The sequence below is a fragment of the Pseudorasbora parva genome, chromosome 3, assembly GCF_024679245.1.
Source record: "Pseudorasbora parva isolate DD20220531a chromosome 3, ASM2467924v1, whole genome shotgun sequence".
NCBI lineage: Eukaryota > Metazoa > Chordata > Actinopteri > Cypriniformes > Gobionidae > Pseudorasbora > Pseudorasbora parva.
In genome coordinates, this window is record NC_090174.1 from 55822204 (window position 1) to 55828203 (window position 6000).

Genomic DNA, 6000 nt, shown 5'->3' on the forward strand with positions numbered 1-6000 from the left:
GTGTGTGTGTGTGTGTGTGAGTAATTTCACTAGAGGTAAAAATTGTTTTAAGACAGTTATTTATATATTTAGCTGTAGTGTGTCAGTAGGAAATATCAGTTTACATTTCCAAACATTACTTTTGCCATTAATTGTAATATCCTGTGAGTTTTTTGTATGCACATGTATTTACGTGTCTGACAACAGGTGTGACCACTCTTTGTGTTTAAAAGCTTTTGCCCTGTGGACAGTTGCACATAGTTTTTCAGGTAGATTTGGAGTTTGGTTTCTTCAAGCGGCTTGGAGACATTGCCACTGTTCTGGATTTAGTCTGTCTCAGTTTTTTCTGCTTCTTCATGTAATCACAGATGGGCCGATGATGGTGAGATCAGATCTCCGTGTGGAGCATACCGGCTGTTGTCAAACTGCTTGTGCATACAAAAATATAATATATTTAAATTACATGTAATAAAGTGTGTGTGTGCGTGCGTGCGCATGCTTGGTTTTGTGACATATCAGGACACAAATGTGTATAGTGACATGGGTATGACAGGTATTGCAAAGAGAGGGTGAAATATGAGGACATAGAAAATACAGTTTGTACGGTATAAAACAATTACGCCTATGCAATGTCCCCTCAATTCACAAAAACGAATTTGTGTGTGTGTCTGTCTGGCTATGCGAGACTTGGTCATGATTCTGGTTAAAGAGAGAATGTGTGGATATTGACAGATGGAATGCATTTATAAATAGACTTAAGTGTGAAATATAAGATACAATTGTCAAATATAACAGAGATCATAAAGTAATTGCAGCTTTATTTTATAAAATGTCCATCTTTTTTTTTCACATTGGGTGGTGAGACATTGGTTTTGTTTTGTTTTTCTTTTGCGCTGTTTGTTTTTAAACGGGCCTCCAATTTGCAAAAGCCGCCTCTGGATAACACAGAGACATCTCTTCCTAATGTCAAGTCACATTTATTTATATAATGCTTTATACTATAAAGATTGTTTCAATACAGCTTTACAGTGATAAACAAGAAAATGGTGCATTTCGACTGTTGTTCATTAATCTGTTCTGTTCTGTTCTAAAGATCATCAATTATTAAATTAGCTCTTTTCATCTATAAAGCAGTTCTAAATGTTTTATTTTATAAAAATGTTGTAATGATGTCATCATCCAGCTCAGTTCAGTTCTCATACATCAGCGTAAGTACAGTCAGATCGATAATGTTGAATATTAAGTGATTCCTTGTGGCTTTCAGCGTTAGGTTGTTTCTAGATTCCTTTGCGATTGTTATTGCTAATTTCATTATGTGACTCATTTTGAAAGGTTGTTCTGAGAATGTGACTAAACGCAAAAGTAACAATTAGGAAGTGGAGTTATTCAGATGAATGGCGTGGCTGTTTGTTGTGGCACTTTAAACTGCACTCATGCACAATTAAACATTGTTTTATGCGGTGACACCAGAGAACTGACTTGAAATGAAACTTTTTAATGTGAGGATGAGCCATGAAATCCTCACACAATACACAAAAACAGGATTTTAAATGGATCGAGTGAATAATAAATAGGCCCGCTGCCTTACAGGACTCCAGTGCATCTCATACGTCTAACATGGACTGCCTACGTTGAAACTCAAGTTGGCTGGGCTCAGAGTCGCAGGAAATGCACTACAGAGTCGTGTCAGAAAACAGATAAACAGCATTCTACACAGCCTAGCAAAATGTTTGTATTTTGTAGAGTGAGGGTGAGTATTCAAGCCTCCGACAAACAGAAACAGGGCCCAAATATGGTCATAGAAATCGAGCCAATATGGATTTCTTCTTTTTTCGGTCTTTGGTTAAAGAGCCGTCATGATTTGTCACATTTGGCAGTATTTAGTTTAGACTAGAGTGCAGTCGTTTCACAACATGGTTGGGGAAGCTAGTTTGAAAGTGTAGCTTGATTTAGTCAAGCTAATCAATAAAAATCAATAAAACGAATTATATACACTACAAGCTACTAACAAACAGTGTCTAACCACCCTGAAGCTACTAGACAGCATCTTTTTTTAATGTATGATTGCATTGATAGTTGTGCGTGTTTTCTTGAAGGTATTTGAATGCGTAGAGTTAAATTACACAAGATAAAAACCCTCATTTGACTGTTTCGTTTTTATTTTTGGTGTGCATCACAGCTGCTCCAGACACTTTTTTTCATGTGTGAAATAAAATATTTTTTGTCTATAAATATCATGAATTGATTATTTTAAAATAATCTTTGAACTCATGACGCTTCTGGTTTATGACTTACTGCATCTTCTGCTTGTATAGTATGTATACTAGAATAATTTTTGATTCATAAGTGTATTTGTACTATTTTGAATCGTTTTGTTCCTAAAAGTATGGTTACTAATTGAAACCATCTTTTGTTTGTAAACGTATATACTAGTGTACATCTTTTTTTTTTGTAAACATACACTAGTAGCCTAAACTAATCCTCTTTTCTTTTCTTTTTTACGGTATGTATACTAGTTTAAAACATCTTTTGTTTGTAAGCTTATTTTATTTTATTTATTTTTTTGGTATGGGTATGTTTACTAGAACATTTTTGGGGCGCCTGACGTGCCTCTACTTTTCTTTGTTTGTTCTCACACATTGTAGCAGTTAGCATAGTGCCATATATCATTTTTAAAAGGAGAACCTGAAGTTTCCATCTAGCTCATTTAGTGTCCCAATTTTACATGTATTTATTTTGAGAATGGATTAAATTAATATAATTAAAAGAAAAGCAGCAGCAAAAATGTGGTATTTTTACTGTGAACTCAGAAATTCATGAAGTTTTTTTCCCCCTTAAGAAAGTTAGACTTGGTTGTTTTAGACTTTCAGATGAAATGTTGTCTACATGTAGCAATCCCTTAGCAAGTTATAGCCATTTACTATAATATTATTCTAGGCTTTTCTTGATTTTGAGTGAAAACAATGTAGATGTGTCCTAAAACGTTCAAAGATTAAAGTAAATAGAAAGATTGTTATATAATAACACTAAAACAAACATTTTTCTTCAGAGAAATATATTATAATTTGAACATAAAAAAATGCAAACAATGTAACAAGTTGTGACCAAGTTACCGTGCAAAAAAGTATACCGAGTAAATGAACAAACAGTGCAAATATTCTTTTCAAACACAAATTGAGGAAATTGAGTGAAAACGGTATAAAACACAAACTACATACTAATAGAGAAATATACTTACTTTTGTGTGCTGTGCTATGTGAGAGAGCTCTCTGCACGCGTTTATTTCTGTTTATTTACATGCACACAAATTCACACCCACTTTCTCATTAATTTTTCAGAGAAACACGAGATTGGTGGTTCAAAAGACCAAACACTGTGTTTATTGGTTGAGTTGATGACAGTTTTAACGAATCGGGGCATGGGGGGTGGGACCAATGATACAAAATCTTTTCTGTTTGGCTCAAGGGACCAACCAATGTCCTTTTCCTTGACGACTCAGTGCTGCATATTTTGATGATGCATCCACGCGGACTACAGAGCCTCTGAATGATCGATCGCAAGAAATTTAGTACTTCTGGAAAGCAGCATGTAGATTAGATTAGCTGTTTAAAAGTTATTAAACGTTTTAGAATGATGGTTATTTTTAGCCGCGAGCAGATGTCTCGGTCTTTAAGGGTTAAACAACCTTCAATCATCTTTTATTTGCAATCATATACTAGTATTAATCATCTTCTGTACGTAGCAGTATGCATAGTTTAAATGCTCTTTTGTTCACTTCATAAACATATGAACTCAAAAAATAATGCGTTGACTCAATTTTTTGGAGTTGTGATAACTTTGATTGAGCTACATTGAGTTGGAGGAACTTAATCATTTGTAGCATAAGCACACATTTTTTTATTGATTACTTTAATAAATTAAGTCACTCTAGAGTTGTAGCCCTGGAAACTATTAATCTTATCTATTTCAGTTCAAATCAACAGCTATCATGGCACATGCTAACATAATGTATATTTAATGAACAAGTAATGTATTACTTGTCACTGGCAACTTAGCACAGTCATTTCTTACAGAGTCACTTAGCCCCGCCCACAACATTTTTAGGTCGGGCAGTTCGGTCTGGCCTCGCTCCATAGAGGAGTAATTATCCCCGAACAGAAACTGTTCGGACCAATGAGATCATCAGGGCGGGCTTTAGACGATGACGGACAGACGATCAACAGTAACGTAATCATCTCGTCATCAAAGGGGCTTGGATTATATTTTATCGAATCTTAAATGGAGAGCTTGTTTGTATCTGCATTCACCTTCACAATTTCTCTCAGAAATGATGATCATGTTGGGTGAGTACTCTGTGTATCAATAAGTTATTTAATTTTTTTACAACACCGGCTAAGATCGTTTATTCCAGCGCGCGTACAGACAGGGTTGCCAAGTTTTTACAACAAAATCTGCCAACTACTAGCCCTAAACAATAGCTTCTCGGGGGTTCTCCGGGGGAAATATGGCGTTTGGGGGGTAAAATGTGTGTTATTTTGGCAAGGTTGCCTGCTAAAATTCACACTCATTGGTCTATATATCACATAATAGTCGCTTCAACCTGCGGACATAGAAAACAACCCGCGGTGAAAAAAATGCGGTGCAGTTGACATTTGACAATGCGTCGCGTCGTTGCTCTGATTGGTTGTAGGTCTATCCAATTGAGGTCTTTCCTGGTTCGGTTGAACCACGCCCCATAATCACAGCCCAATGGAGCAGTTTCAGACTCATATTCTGACTAGAATTGAGTATGACCACGTCAGGCTAACTCTTCAGTGGTAACCACAAAAACTTCATCACTACAGAAATGCGTTTAAATGTCAACCATAAGAGCATTAAACACTAACAGGTTTTTCTCTTCACTAAAAACAAATAAATTAACACTTAATTTCAACATTTATTCTCTTTATCCAGCAAAGCATGCTGGGAACTAGAAAATCAACTGCCTAATTGCCGAAGTTATCAAGGCAATTTCATTGTTACTTCAACCTAATTTTAAAAAAAGGCCAATTAACAGAAATGTACATTTAAATTACAGATTATATTAAAATTATTGCAATTATTTGGTACAATTCTACAAAATAATATTTGCAACTTAAAATGTTTAATAAAACAATAAGTTTTTTAAATTTTTAACTTGCAACCATGCATTTATTTAATTTGAATTGACTTGAATTACTTTTTAGAGTGTATATACTAGTTTAAATTATAATCTAATCTTTTGTTTCCAACGGTACCACAACTTTAAATCATTGTTTGTTTTGTAGCAATACATTTTTATTTATGCATTTGGCAGACGCTTTTATCCAAAGCGACTTACATTGCATTCAAGGTACACATTAGCCTTTTTGTCAGTTCTTGTTTTCCCTGGGAATCAAACCCATGACCTTGGTGTTGCTAGGGCCAAGCTCTACTGTTTGAGCTATAGGAAAGCCTAGTTTTAATAACATGTACGCAGCCATAACATACAAACTGCCAACAGAGTTCTTGTACAATGTGTTGATGTTCAGTGATAATGGAGTCGCCCCTGAAATTTAACTAGGAAAGTGGACGTCAACAGTTAAACCGTTTAAAACCTATTAACCAAGACGCTTCAAGCTGATTGGTCTGTGGTTTGTGAACTTGCAAACCCTCAACACTGATTCTCGGACACAGTCTTTGTGGAAATGTGCTCTGTAAGTTTAAAAGCAGCTTTCATGCATTTGCCTTGGCGAAAACAATTAGAGAAGTGTTTGTGTGTGTGTGGTGGTAAATACTTCAATCAGTTCTTGTTCTCTTGGAATTAGAGCAGAAGTGTGCAAATGTGCATGCATGTGCATGTGGATGTAAATGAGTCAGTGGGGTTTTCTCCTCTTTGTGTGAAGGTTGACTGCGATTCAAAGAGGAAGGATTTTAGCATTACGGCACCCATTACTTTGGCACTAGCCAGTGCGCGTGAAGCTATTTTAAGCCATGATTTAGCGTGACTCACTCAAAAGGACA

The 6000-nt window shown here is 35.6% G+C and overlaps 1 protein-coding gene across 2 annotated transcripts in view; it reads left to right on the forward strand.

Annotated features, from left to right (window-relative positions):
• Window positions 1-6000, forward strand: part of sh2b3 (SH2B adaptor protein 3) — a 78184-nt gene that overhangs the window by 50915 nt on the left and 21269 nt on the right. The window lies entirely within an intron of this gene.